Raw genomic sequence first — 15,002 nt, 5'->3', positions numbered from 1 at the left:
ATTGTTGACAATAATATTTTAGGTACATATTTATATAAAATCGGGGGATTCCCATCACCTATTTGTCCTTCCTACACCTCCATTTTCATCCTATCTCCCATATCCTCCTCCCCCAACACCGGGGCTGTTAGAAAATGTGGTCTTCTCTGTACCTAGTTTACTACTTAGTAGTCTTGCACCTGTTTGGTCTTGGTGCCTCCCTTATTTCCCCCTCTAACTGGGAGGCAGGACTAGACAGTTCAAGTTATGTGGTTTTGTTTGAAGAAGAGAAAACTAATAAACTGGGGTAAATGTCTAATACACCGAAAATGGGCGGAATCTTTCTAGAGGCTCTCATCATCGGTTTGAGAGACGAAGGAGAAAAATAAGGTGAAACACCCCAACAGTACAAAAAGAAGTGTCAAATATCCAGTGAGCACTCCAACAATAACAACGATAAGCACCACAAAAATAGCATGGTCTTGAGATAAAACCATTTTTTATTTCCACATTTATTTCCTGTGTCTTTTTCTTGTACAATATTTAAAATATTTATAAATACTCTACTTACTTGACTGATTTCTAAGAAACCCACTATAATGTTTACCCCTGTTCATATACTGATAAAATTTTTACTGTGCCTAAGATTCCATCAGGATATCTTTGTCTGGTTTTCTGAAGTTTAAACATGATATAACTAATGTAGATTTTTGAGTTGTTGCAAATTTTACTTTATTTTTGTCATGATTCTTGGACATATTATTATAAATATAATTTTACAGTTGCTATTAAAATTCTTAAAATTGTTTCAAATACTTTTGCTTAGTTATATATTTCTCTTCTGGTATTCTAGTTATGGAGAATATATCTTAGAAAATTTCTTTATTGTTTTTAGGTGTTTTAGGCTATTTTTTCTTTTTTATTGTCTTTCTCTTTTTAAGTTTGTTTTCAATTGTCTTTTAACATATCTTTGAAGTCACTAAAATTTTTGGTCCAATTTAATATGTTTATGAGCCAACTAAAGACTATTAATCTCCTTTAGATTGTTTGAATTTTTTTGCATTTCATTTTGATTATTTTTATTGTTTTAATCTCACAGTTTATATAACACATCTCTTCTCACTTGTCTCCATTTTTCATTAGAGACTAATTTTTCTAAAATCTATTTTAAATATTAGAAAAAATATAATGCTGGATATTTTCCTTGGGATTGAGTTACTTTTTATTCTGCATCTTTTTATGCTGGAGATCAAACCTGAGGCTTTTGTATATAAGGAAGTCACTGGACCTTTGACATATCTTCTTATATTGTATTTCTAGGTTTTTATTTAGTTTCATAGAAGCTTTTTTTTTCCAAGTATTTCTATCCACATCTCTGCAAGCACTGATTGTTCTTGTTTTTTTGTGATGTGTACCAGTCTCTGTGGTGTGAGATGATACCTTATTGTTGGTTTTATTTGCTAGTGGAGCATTTTTTTAATGAGTCTTTTGACCATTAGCATTTCTTCTTTGAAGAATTGTCTGTTCATTTCTTCTCCCCATTTTTTTATGAATTCAGATCTTTTTCTCTGAAGTTCTGTCAGTAATTTGTATATCTTAGATATTAGCCCCTTGCCTGATTGAATCTTACATTCTCAGACTAAGGTGAGTATATACTTGTTGCCATTAATCAGTCCTAATGTTTAGCTGAATTTAGGCTCTTAGCATTTCACCATGGGAAAAATTTAAAAGAAAAAACATAGTGAAGCAAACATTTATTAAGGAAAGATACAGATTATAAAGAAAATATTAGATTGTCCAGAAAAAAAAAAAAGATGGGGTTCTGACTGAAGATAATCCATACTCAAAATTAGATCTCAAAACTTTAGTTTGGAATATACAGTTGGAATATAGTTTTGATCTCAAAAGTGGTATGCCCTGAATGGTTTTATTGTTTTTATTAAGTTAGTTTTGCTTTGTAGTTTTTTAAGATGCTTCAGCTTAAGGTGAGGGTTGTTGATAGAGAAATGTCAAGTATAAGTATTTTGATATCTAGTGATATTTTACATTCTGAATCTTCCAAGGTTCTTTCTGATATTGAATTGTTCCTGATGAGGTCTGGTCTGTGAATTTACAGTGTTTTCTGAATAATCATGGGTTAAATAACAAGGGTTGTATTAAGTCTAGAGCCAAGACAAGGCAAACTAGATGACAACTTTCTAGGTTACCTTGGTTTTATGTTTTGATCTTATATTCTTTATCAAGGGACACTTTTGGTATTTGTATCACTACCAAATAAGCTTTTTGGTAATTATATATTTTGACATTGTTATTTTTCTTTTTATCAAATCTACTTCATATATTTTGCTGTTGCATATTGCTTTACACCTTTTTTCACTGTTTAAGGAATTAAAAATATGAAACACCACGAATTTGCATGTCATTCTTGCTCAGGAGCCATGCTAATCTTCTCTGTATCGTTCCAATTTTAGTATATGTGCTGCCGAAGAGAGCACTGCTTTACACTTTTATTAGAGAGAACGTTGAACGCACTTTAGCAAGTTAGATGCTGATAAAATCAGAGAGTTGAAACTAATTTTGAGGTTATGCTGTCAAGTTCCCTCTTTCTATGAAGGCACAGTGGGACTGGCCTATAAAGAGCAAGCACAATACTCAGTCAAAGTGGAGCAATTAAGCCCGAGTTTTCTGAATCTCTTTCAATTCATTGTTGTGAGCAAAATTATAAGGCAAGGGCCCATTTATTAACTGGTTTCCACAACTAACAGTAATATATACACTTATAATTTTATGGGTCCATTGGAATTAACTTCTTTTACTTGAGTGTTAGACCTCCTCATTTATAGAGGAATGAAGATATGTGAGTAGACATTTGGACATTGCAGGAATCCACAAACTGATGTCTGTAATAATGTAGGTCATATTTGCCCACTTATATGCCCTAGTTAATAACAATGAGGAAAAGTCACTATAAATCCAGAGAAAGACAATATGTGACACTGTGACAATAGAACCTGATGAGAGAAAAGTGCCTCCAAATACCTCTAGCTTTGCCTAAATATAAAGCCACCAGCAATAGGACAGGAAAAATAGGACAGCAGGTAAGGTGCATGCCTTGTATGCAGCCAACCTGGACTGGTTCCTGATGAAACCTGACAGTTTTCTGAAACCCACCAGGAGTGAACTCTGAGCACCTTTAGGTGCAGTCCCTAAACTGAAAGCTACCAAACAAAAACCCTCCAGCATGTGGGAGGAAAGTTACAAAAGCCCAAGTAGATAGCAAAAGGCATAGAACCTGTCACCTGTAGTATCCTCCAGGCTTTGCAGAGCATTCCTCCTTTCTCTTTTCTGAAATGAAATCAATCATTTGTTCTTTCTCCAGTAAAGAAAAATCCATGAGTGCTAATTTCATGTGTTAGCATTTTAAAATGCTTCCTGTTTGACACATGTCCTTGTATCCAGTTAATATACATCTTGAAAGTCTGCAAAAATGAAAGTCATTTAAATGTTTACTCTCAAGTTTGGTTACAAAGCTTTGGAAGTCTGTCAACAGTGTCCTAGTTGGTAAATAAACACTAAGAATTCCATTTTCATTTTTATCCATAGGCCCTCCTAAATTTTCAGTCCTAAATCGGTAACTATTTTTCAAAAGCAAAGAAAGCTAATATAAAATCAATCTGAAGCATTTAATCATTTTAAAAAGCCTCTTTAATACTGCATTGTGCAATTCTTGGGCTGTCAACAAAGCAGTTGAACTACAACGTGCAGGAAGCATCAGGAAATGTAAACAGATGTCTATTAAAAAAAGTTGAACTACTGTAAGGTTCATTTTTTAATTGTTTTGTTACTCCTTTAATTAAATTAATATTCTTTCGTGCTCACAATTACAGTGATTTGAGTTCTCCCAGAAGCTGTATCTGAGCTATTCAAGCACAAGTAGCTTATATGGGAGGTTATTTCAAGAAACATTGTAGAGAATTAGTGAAGTGCTACAAGGTAGGAAGAAGTCAATAAAAAATTCATCATCAAGACAATTACCCATCTGGAGTTTTTCTACCTTAGGGCAAAAACACAGGAATTTATCCAGTGATTCTCTCCTTGAGAATTGCTAATTTAGGGTCACTTAAACTTTGCATTCCACGATTGGACTGCAATATTCTCACAACCAGCAACAAAGTCATCGCTGTCCACAGAGGTGATTTTCTAGGGCAGTGACCAGAGTCACCTGGGAACTTGTTAAAATTGCAAATTTTTGGTCTCTTCCTATCATAAAGGCTCGCATAGCCCTGTTTTCCTAGTCGAGCTGTTAGTATAGCTCTGCAGATATTGCTGGATCTTGTGAGAGTAATAAATTTTGGATGCAAATATTCAGTTTCATGAATTCTGTGGTTTCTAGGTTTCTTGCTCTGTGATTTTTCAAAAAGACATTCTTTGTAGGGAAAGAATATGGAAAAGTGAAGATCTATTTTTGTCTTTATATATGTGCAAAATACTTAAAAAGACAACAAAAAATATTTATCCATCAATAAAATTGTTTTATTTTTATCTGAGTAGACAATTCTAGTTTAAAAGTATTTTGTGTGTGTGTGTGTGTGTGTGTGTGTGTGTGTTGCCACACCCAGTGACGCTCAGGGGTTACTCCTGGCTATGTGCTCAGAAATAGCTAAGGGGAATGACTAAGGGGAAAGACATCGGACACCTGGGATAGAACCAAGGTCTTTCCTGGATCAGCCGCTTGCAAAGCAAAAGCCCTACCACTGTGCTACCACTCAGGCCCCAATAAAAGTATTTTTACTTCAATGTTTGAAGGTAGTTTTTGACTTTGTAATAATTTCAAAAGTGTATGAGATATCTAAAATTGTTGTATTAAATAATTAAAGATGGGGCTGGATGGCGGTGGATTTCTCTCCATGCCATTCCAGTCCACGTGGCTCTGCAACCTCCATGCAGTCGGCGAGTCCCAGGCCCAGGTGAAATCACTCACTCACAGTCAGGCGTCAGGAAGCAACAACTTTATTCAAGCCCTAGCCACCACGTGTGTGTGGCCTATTCATAACCTTTCAAGCACAGCAATATTTTGCTAGCCCTGCATCTTATTTCCTGTTAGCCATCTTCCCTTTAGGCTCCATGCTGGTCAAAGACCAGAACACAGAAACCCAGAAGCCAGAGCGCACAGCAGCGCAGAAAGGGCAAAGAGCCAAAAGGGCCAAAAAGCCAAAAAGGCCAAATTCCCTTGGTTCAAGCCTTATCTAACATTTCCAAGACCCCTCCCAGGAATGGGAGGGTCTCGCAGGTAAGGTTACACCTACTATCCGGTTCCCAAGACCCCTCCCAGAAATGGGTGGGTTTCAGGTCGCTACACGTAAATCCAGGGTGGAGTAACATAAAATCATTTTTATTCTGTGTATGAATGATTTCTCTTCTCTGTTGGGATATTAATTTTATGCCTATGTTCTGATATTTATCAATGTTGTTGATGTTTGTCTAGGGTCTTTAAATATAAAGTTTTAATACATTTTGTTTATGAAATTTAGTATTCTCAATTTGAGGATATTTTTCTTTTCGTTATTTCATTTATTTCATATTCATTTTCTAAATTCCCACATAAAAACTTCAAAAATTCTGATGCTGCTCATGGAGATGATAAAATCAATGAAAATAACTTGAACAAGACTACATACAAAAATGATTATTGAGTTAACTGATGTAACATTTGATATAAAAATTATAGTAACTGAGCAGAACTTCTGGAACTATGCTGAAAGACTATACCCTGGGCTCTGTTCTAGGTTTTGAACATAAACCAAGATCACTATTACAGAAGACTAATTACAACAGTAATGGAACAGAACTCCTAGAAACATAATGAAAAATTCTCTCCTAGCCTTCACCCTATGAACAACACAAATAACAAGATCCCCAGCTATAGAGGTGGGATATCATCACCCACATTTGAATGGAATATTTCCTGGCACCATAAAAAGACCTTGGGGAGTGCAAATGAGTGAGCCTGGATCCGGTAGTTGTTCACATGGCAGTATGCTTCAAAGGAAGAGAAACCCTGTATCTCTTAGGACAAGGGGATTCCTGCTGTAATTTTCCCTATATTTACCATGCCTATGCAAAAAATAAAAAAAGAAGAAGAAAAGAAGAAGATGATGATGAAGAAGATGAAGAATAAGGAGGAAGGAGATGAAGAAGGAGGAGGAGGAAGAAGAAGAAAAAGGAAGACGAAGAAGAAGAAGGAAGAAGGAAGAAGAAGGAAGAGGAAGAAGGAAGAAGAAGAAGAAGAAGAAGAAGAAGAAGAAGAAGAAGAAGAAGAAGAAGGAGGAGGAGGAGGAGGAGGAGGAGGAGGAGGAGGAGGAGGAGGAGAAGAAGAAGAAGAAGAAGAAGAAGAAGAAGAAGAAGAAGAAGAAGAAGAAGAAGAAGAAGAAGAAGAAGAAGAAGAAGAACTACAACCCCCCCCCTTTTTTTTTAATAAGTTGCTGGTCTGTTTTTTTTTCCATAGCTGATGGTTTTGGTTTTTGGCTGATTCTGTGTCTATTCTTTATGTAATCTTGTTGATACTCCCTTACTGTTTTTTATTTCTGGTTTGTCTTGTTTTACTACCTTTTTCTTCTTTTTTCCCTTCCTTCTTCTTTTTTCCCTTCCTTCTTCTAAATGGAAGACCTAGACAGACTCCTAAAAGAAGACCTAGAAAGACTCCTAAAAGAAGACCTAGACAGACTCTAAATGGAAGACCTAGACAGACTCCTAAAAGAAGACCTAGACAGACTCCTCCTAGTTTTTCACTTTTTTTTTTTTTTGCCTTTTTTTTTTACCTTCTTCCCCCAGATGGTACCAAGGCCAGACAGTTGAATGTTCATTTGGAGGCAAAAAAACTGATCAGACATGAAGACCAAATCCAAAGTCAATGACCCTACCCACCATACTATCAGTTTGGCCCACATGAATAATGTTTTTATATTAAGAAATCATATTTTTGGGGCCGGTGAGGTGGTGCTAGAGGTAAGGCGTCTGCCTCGCAAGTGCTAGCCAAGGAAGGACCACGGTTCGCTCTCCCGGCGTCCCATATGGTCCCCCCAAGCCAGGGGCAATTTCTGAGCTCATAGCCAGGAGTAACCCCTGAGCATCAAACGGGTGTGGCCTGAAAAACCAAAAAAAATAAATCATATTTTTAAATCAAAATTTAAGCACTAAAATCAGTGTTTAGAGGATAACATAAATGGCAGAGGAGCACTGGGAGAAAACATTTGTCAAGAACTCTACCAATCTAAGATATGCAGATCAAAAAATTTTTAATTTTCATAAAGCGTACAACCAAAACACACATTAATATTTTAATACTAAAATAAATAAATTAAATACTAAAATATTAAAATGACAAGATTAAATATTTACATAATACCCTTAAATAAGTAAAAGAAAACCAAACACTCCATGTCTGAGGACACTCACATAGTACTTACCTAATGAAATTCTACAGGTCAGAAAGTAACAGTAGATATATCTAATTTGTTGAACAAAAAAAGACCTCTGATTAATAATACTCTTGACAATACTCTTGACAGTTATCATTTAATTATTGAAGTGTGATATAAAACTTTTTACATAAAATATTTTAAAAAATTTCATTCACTAAAATGAAACTGTAAGAAATAGTAAATGCTCAAATTTGTTCCCCAAAATAGAAACCCCGTTCCACATACATTTACTGGCTCTTCTAATCTTTAAAAAATAACCTAGTACTTAACCTTCCAAGCTCTTCCAAAAACAAAAATAATAATAGAGAGAAATAGTCCAGATTTTATTAGACCAAAATTACCAAATATTAAAAATAGAGACTTAATAGCACAACAGAAACAACAGAATATAGATCATAATAACAGAGATAGTAGATTTAAAAAAATACCAGTCAAATTCAACAATATATTGGTGGGAATTTAAACTGGCTCAGCCTTTATGAAAAACAACAAATGACTTCTCAAATATTAAAATAGTACTAATTAATGGTCCAGAATTTTCACTTTTTGATATTTGGACTTCCTTTCAAATGGTTTCTAATGCACATATTTTAAAAGCTATAAACATTTTTATTGGAGCTTTATTTATATCTAGATATAACCTATATCTATCTATATCTAGATATAATCTTAGTATCATACAACTAATTAGTGACTTATTAAGTTATATATGCACATAAATACACATAATATACATGAGTATTATTCAAGTATAAAAGAAAATGAGATGAAAAAACTGAGTATCAATTGATAAAATTTATAAGTTAGGAAAGGGAAAAATGCTAGATTATCTAACTCATGTGACATATATGCAAACAAAGTAAACAGACTACATTTTATAATATTAAGAATAAAGCTTCCATTAAAGCTTTTTCCATAAAGAATCACTTCCATAAGGTGATTCTATTTCTTGGCATCTACCTCCAAAACAAAAATTGTATTATCTAATATGAAAATACACATACACATCTGTGTTCACTGCATCATTAATACAATTGGTAGAATATGGGACTATCACAAATGTTCAATTAGAGATCAAAGACTAAAGAATATATGACATAGATAGATAATTGAATACTATACAGCTGTATGAAAAGATGAAAGCTTATATTTTGCTATCTTAGATGAAACTAGATGGTATCTTGTTAAGCAAAATAAGTCATAGAGAGAAAAACAAATCCCAGATGATTTCATACATTTATGGTATACAGAGAGACAAAATGGGATAATACTGTATTAAACAATAACAAGAACTTGATTTTGTATTGTAAAACTGAGATTACCAGTCAAGTTTTGTTGAGGTTTGTGTGAGTGAATAGATAAAATGTAAAAACCTAGGAACATTGGCAGAGGTATTGGACACTAGAGTTGTAAACATGTCAGCTAAACCATAGTGATAAAAATAAGATGTAATATAAAATAAATTCTTAAATATATGAACATTCTGTCTTCAAAAACTCCTCAAAGAGGATTCCTCATATTGCTTATCATTTTCCATTGTCAATAAAGAATTCCCTGGAAAGCATCAAATTTTACTTAATTTTTTATGCAACAGATTAACGCTCTGACTTCATTTTTGCATATCAACTTATAACATAGAGAACTTAAATTTAGGGCTTTTTTGAAGTGCACCATCATAAGACTAATACTCTGGATTCAGAACCTATTCCAAACCAATCAGCATTTCAGATTCACATGCTATATTTGTTGTCCCTCAGTGATCAGGTGTCACTTATTTTACTAATTTTTTTAACTATTCTAAGTTTCTTAAATTTTAATTGAAGATTAATTTTATTACTACTACCTACACAGATTGAGACTTGTTTCTAAAAGAATTTTATTAACTAGTAATCATATTTGGGAAGGTATTGCCTTCTCAGCAATATTAATTCTCCCACCTCATGAATGTATGAGAATTTATTTTATCTAAATCTGAAGCAGGTCAGTGGACCATATGGAGTACTGGTGAACAAACTTGAGTTGACTTCATACAAGGCATGTACCGTACCTGCCCTACTATACTTATACCTGCCATTGTCCATATTTTTTAAAAATATATTATTTACTCATATTTCAATAAATTGGTATCAATAGTGGCCACAGAGATAGTGTATATATTTGTATGCATGCATTACCTGGTTAACTCCCTGTATTACATGCTCCCTGATTTAATCTTTTGTATCACATAATCACAAGAGCATTGCCAGGTGAAGACTTATAGTTCCTCAAGTACTTCTAGGATGTCCCAGGTAGTTCCTGGTTCCATGGGATCCAATCAGAACCTCATTCTTAGGTCCTTCCATTGAACCCATAAACAATGCTCAGGGGTTAATCCTGGCTATGTACTCTGAAATCACTCCTGGCTTGAGGGACCATATGGAACACCAGGGGATCAAACCGTGGTCCATCCTAGGTTAGTACCCCTTACCACTTCTGCCACTGCTTCAGCCCCTAAGATGATTATTTTGATAATATTTAAGAATATATAGTATGTGAAAGTAATTAATTTATGTAATTTAAAAGAAGTAGATAGAGATAGTACAATGTTGAAGATTCTTTTCTTGCACATAGCTACTTCATACTACTTCATACTTTATAGCTACTTCAGTTTTTGATCCCCCATAAGGCATATTGCTCCCTAGTTCCTTAATGAGAAACCCTCAGAAATAGAGCAAGCAGTAAACCCTAAAAATTTCTGGGTATGATCACAAACAAAGAAAAAACAAACAAACAAACAAACAAACAAACAAAAAACTCTTTAGGACTAGAAAGATAATATAGGAATTAAGGTTTTGTATTATATTTAAGCTGACACAAATTCCAACCCCAGTATATGCTCTGACCTCTGCCAATGTAATCCCTGAGCACAAAACCAGAAAGCAAGCCATGAGACTACTAAATGTGACCTCCATCCCCCAAAATACATTCTTATTTGGAGAAATGCATAACAAAATGCAGTTTTATTGATGGAACATGAAAAAATTGTACTAAATATATACTAAATATTTTATGGTCCTATCTCTTTGTCTCCAGCTATTGTTACCTCCTGAAATCCTATACTCAAAATAGTAGCCCAGTACTAAAAACTTCCCACAATTCTTGGTCTCTGAATTTTAGAATATTAAAGTTACTTTTCCTGACGTTAGGAAACATGTGCTCGTTTTATGTAAATTCATTTTTTTCTAGGCTTAGAAACCATTATTCACTTTATTCCCTGACGTATTTAGCTTTCTACAGGTCCCCATCCTCTTTGACACTCTAATTTCAATTCCTGCATCAAAAACACACCTATACTTACTCCTAAACTCACTGAATTCTGTTTCCTTGGCTCCAGGAAAAAAAAAAAAACATTCTAGCCTCTAAAATTCATTTATTTCCTTAAAGAAAATAATATTTCTGGTCATATGTGAGTCTCAATAGACTTTCTAAAAGTTCAATTAAATATGTCTGGATCAATGATATGTTTTACAAAATACTTTATGCAGTTATATGACAAGTGATATTTCCCCCAAATTATTCAGATTTGAACAAATTTATTCACATAGGTATGGAACAATTATATATATATATACACTAACTATAAATATTTGTGTACTAATAGCTATTTTATACGAATTACTATTTATAAAAATATAAAATAAAATAATATATTTATTTATACTGTCTTGAGGTTAACTTAAGGTCTTTTCATGCTCTCTAGCAAATGTTCAGAAAATTTCCTTCAGCATGTTAATGAATGCTACAGTTCAGAAAACACAATTTAACAGAGAGCACAGTGTAAGCTCCAGGGATACTCTTATTCTCTAAAACTTAGGAGAAAAAACAAATGCAAAACCATCCAATCATTTAACAATTCAAGATTCATTTAGACTTTTTAAGTGCCACAAACTACAGTATGCAAAAATGCTACTAAATTAAAGGCACATTCATGTTTTTCTTGAAAGCAAACAAAAAGATCATAATTTGATAGAACTTTTGATGGAAATAGTAGAATTCACAAATATTGGATTCTACAAGTAGAAGTTGTACTAATTATAAAAATTAATGTATGCATTTAATTTTAGCCAAAAAGTTATGAGGGCATGCTAAGGAGGGATGTTTTCAAGAAAGAAAAAAAAACATATTAAAGTGAACACATTGGAAACTTAAATGTAATACAGGCAAAAGAGAAAAGAGTAACCTCAGAAACTGATGAAGGGCAAAGTAAAAGCTATGTTTTGTATTGTCTTGTATCCCAATGAGTGTGCAAATATGGAGAAAGTTTTATGCTTAGGTCTTTTAGCATTATTTTGGTTGGTGGGATGTCCAAATTTCTAGTATGGAAAGGCCATTTATAAATGTACATTGATCAAAAAGAGAAATATGTCTAGCACCATAATTGGTTCATTCCTTTCATCAGTTATAATATTAGAACTAAAATCTACATTGTCAGAAATATTTAGTTATCATTAATTCACAAAATGTTCATTATTTACTGATTGGTACTGATTATTAACTCAGAGACTGGTGTGGATTTAGGTGGAATCATTCTACAGTCAAGTTACAGGGTGTTTGTTTGTTTGTTTGTATGTCTTTGAAGATTGGATGGAGAAGGGTTGGGTCATACCCAGAAGTTCTCAGTGTCTACTTCAGGCTATGTGCTCAAGTTTGACTCCTGGTGGAACTCAGAGAATATGTGGCAAACTTCATATACACTGTAGCTTCTCCCCAGCCTAATACATAGCTATTTTGCCATATGCATTTGCTCTTTTGAGGAAAATTTAATAAATATTTTTAGAACATATGACATCTTTTTGTCATACCAATATTTGCCACACTCAGAAAATACTTTTATTTACTTTTATTCACAACTATGATGAAAACAACTGCAATTGTCATAGTAGCAATTTGTTCAGAAACAATTCTCTCTGCATGTATAAAGAGTGACTAGTGGATAGAATGTAAGTTTGATATAATGGACAGAAGAATTAGTCAATGGTCCCTTTTTGCCATCTGATAGTAAGGTCGCAACAAAATAGTAAAGAGCTCAGAGAATAACTCAGTGGCTAAAAATCTCCCTCTTGTCAGGATGAGTTCTCATGCTATCACATGTGCTGAGAACAGTCCCAGAGCAATTCTGTTTGTTCCTGGTTGTCACAACAGTATAATGTTTCTTGCTACATAGCCAGGACGTGTGTGAGCACCAAAACTAAAGTATGCTGCCCCAATCAAAGGTGTCCAGGCACTGCAGTCAGGAGAGAAATCACTGGTCCACATGTGTAAGCACCAGAGAAAACTCTGTTGATCACTGCAGTCAGAATCTGGTTGAATGCCATACTGAAAAGAGTCTGAACCATGGAGTCATAAGCAAGTATGTATAGAAGCACCATAACTCACTGTCCCAGTGAGTACAAGGATAAAGTTATCAAGTGGAGAAGAAGGGGTAAGAATGGTGGATTGGTGATAAAAGGGATAAGAATTCAGTCAATTCTTGCTGAACAATATCTCCAGGGATGATTTTCAGCCAGGATTGGATACGTCCCTTAGTACCTTCCTCTGTATAATTTTTCTTTTTTAATATCTTTATTTATACAATTTGATTACAGACATGATTGTAGTTGGATTTCAGTCATATAAAGAAAACCCCCCTTCACCAGATGTCATGGAAGTCATACCTATGAACTACTGCTTTGCCATATGAATTCATCAGGTCAGTTCTACAGATCCTTAAAGTCCTGGACTATGTGGACATTATGTGGGTGCATAAGACCCCCATAATTTTAATACTGACTTCTCAGTAGGAATACATTAAATTAGGTATAAAAATATAGATGTTACAGGAGCTCAACAAACAAAATTAACATGCTCAACTAGAAAAATAAATGTTAGTTATTACACCCCACTCAGGAAGGGCACACATCAGAAGTGTTGCAATCCCGAAAAAGAATTATTTGCCAAAAAGGCCCGCTTAGAGTAGTCAAATCAGTTGACCCTTTGCATGGATTGTTTGGCTATAATTCTAAACGTGGCTGTAACTATCTATCTCTTTATTTTTAACCATTATTAGAAATCAGGCCTCAGTTTTTCTAACAAAGGACAGTGCCAGAAGCCCGCCAAAAGTCTCCTGCTGAGAGCTCCTTTGTGATCTATCTTTCTCCCCTCATTTCCTTAAAGGTATCTGGTTTCTCCTTACCTGTCTCTTCACATGCTAATTCTAGCTCTGATCTCATTGGTCTATCCCCTTATCCTTTCTCCCTAGCTACGCCCCAAATATCCGTCTATTTAAGGCCCAATAAAGCTCTGGCCTCTCTCTCTCTGGCCTCATCTCTTGCTTTCACCATGTAATTCTGTGTGGTCTCATTTAATTCATATTTCATATTCGCCCCTTCGTGCTCTCGCTTGACTCCCAGTGGGAATAAGAACCCACTAAGTTTTGCTTAGGGATTTTTTTTTATCTCATTAGGATAAAGGTGCTCAGCAGTTAGTAGATTTCTGACAATGACATAGCAACCCTGAAACCCTATAATCAAAATAGTGGCTCAGTACTAGAAACTTTCTACAATCTGTGGTCTTTGAATTTAAGAATGTTTATGTTACCTTTTCAGACTTTGAGGAAATATGTACTCCTTTTTTGTAAATTCCATGTTCTAATGTTCAATACATTAGAAAAATATGCGTATATATATATTATAATTTATGTATATTTTGAATATCTATACATTTACTAGGCTCTATAGGCCTAATATATCTGAACATATTTACACACATAAAACATGGATAAATATGTTTACATACATACATTGCATAAATATGCACCTCAATATCATATGTATATGTATATATGTGAACATAGTTACTTATTTCTATGTTTTATATGATTCTACAAACAACTCTGTTTAAATGGAGCAGGAATATAAACTATGGTTATACATTGCAGCATGAGAACATAATTTAAAAAATTGTTTTTCATCAAATTGGGTGGTAATTTATTAGAATGTAATTCAATGCTATTGTTCTTTAACTTTCTATTCTCAGAACTTTGTAGTCAAACTACCTTGAAAATAATTTTTCTTATTAAAAAAGTACCTTAGTGCTTGCTTCGGCAGCACATATACTAAAATTGGAACAATACAGAGAGATTAGCATGGCCCCTGCACAAGGATGATACACAAATTTGTGAAGCATTCCATATTTTTTAATGTATTTTTTATTTAAGTAACATGATCATAGTTGGGTTACAGTCATAACCAGAACAGCCCCCTTCACTAGAGTAACATTACCCTCTCCCCACTTCCCATCCCCTGCCTGTATTTGAGACAGGCATTCTACTACAGTTATTTGTTTTTAAGTTCAGTAAGTTGTATTTTTTTTCCTTAAAGGATAAGAGTAAAAAAATATAGTAAAGGTGTGATAGTGGCAATCGCTGTTGTTTGCATAGGTCCAGAAAAATGGGAAAATGGAAAAAAATCCTTGACCTGATTACAAAAAGGCCTCACCCCAAAAGTTTATTGGCATAAGACCAAC

General features: G+C 34.1%; 2 non-coding genes across 2 annotated transcripts; one reads left to right on the top strand and one right to left on the bottom strand.

The window, feature by feature from the left end:
• Nucleotides 1-2,369: 2,369 nt before the first annotated feature.
• On the bottom strand, nucleotides 2,370-2,474 carry LOC126025169 (U6 spliceosomal RNA). Its single transcript, XR_007501213.1, has one exon. It is a non-coding gene; the product is annotated as a U6 spliceosomal RNA (small nuclear RNA).
• A 12,094-nt stretch (nucleotides 2,475-14,568) lies between these two features.
• LOC126025094 (U6 spliceosomal RNA) lies at nucleotides 14,569-14,674 on the top strand. The gene has a single exon (XR_007501141.1). It is a non-coding gene; the product is annotated as a U6 spliceosomal RNA (small nuclear RNA).
• Nucleotides 14,675-15,002: the final 328 nt, after the last annotated feature.

Source organism: Suncus etruscus, chromosome 12, assembly GCF_024139225.1.
Source record: "Suncus etruscus isolate mSunEtr1 chromosome 12, mSunEtr1.pri.cur, whole genome shotgun sequence".
Classification (NCBI taxonomy): domain Eukaryota; kingdom Metazoa; phylum Chordata; class Mammalia; order Eulipotyphla; family Soricidae; genus Suncus; species Suncus etruscus.
This window is presented reverse-complemented; position numbering and strand designations above follow the sequence as displayed.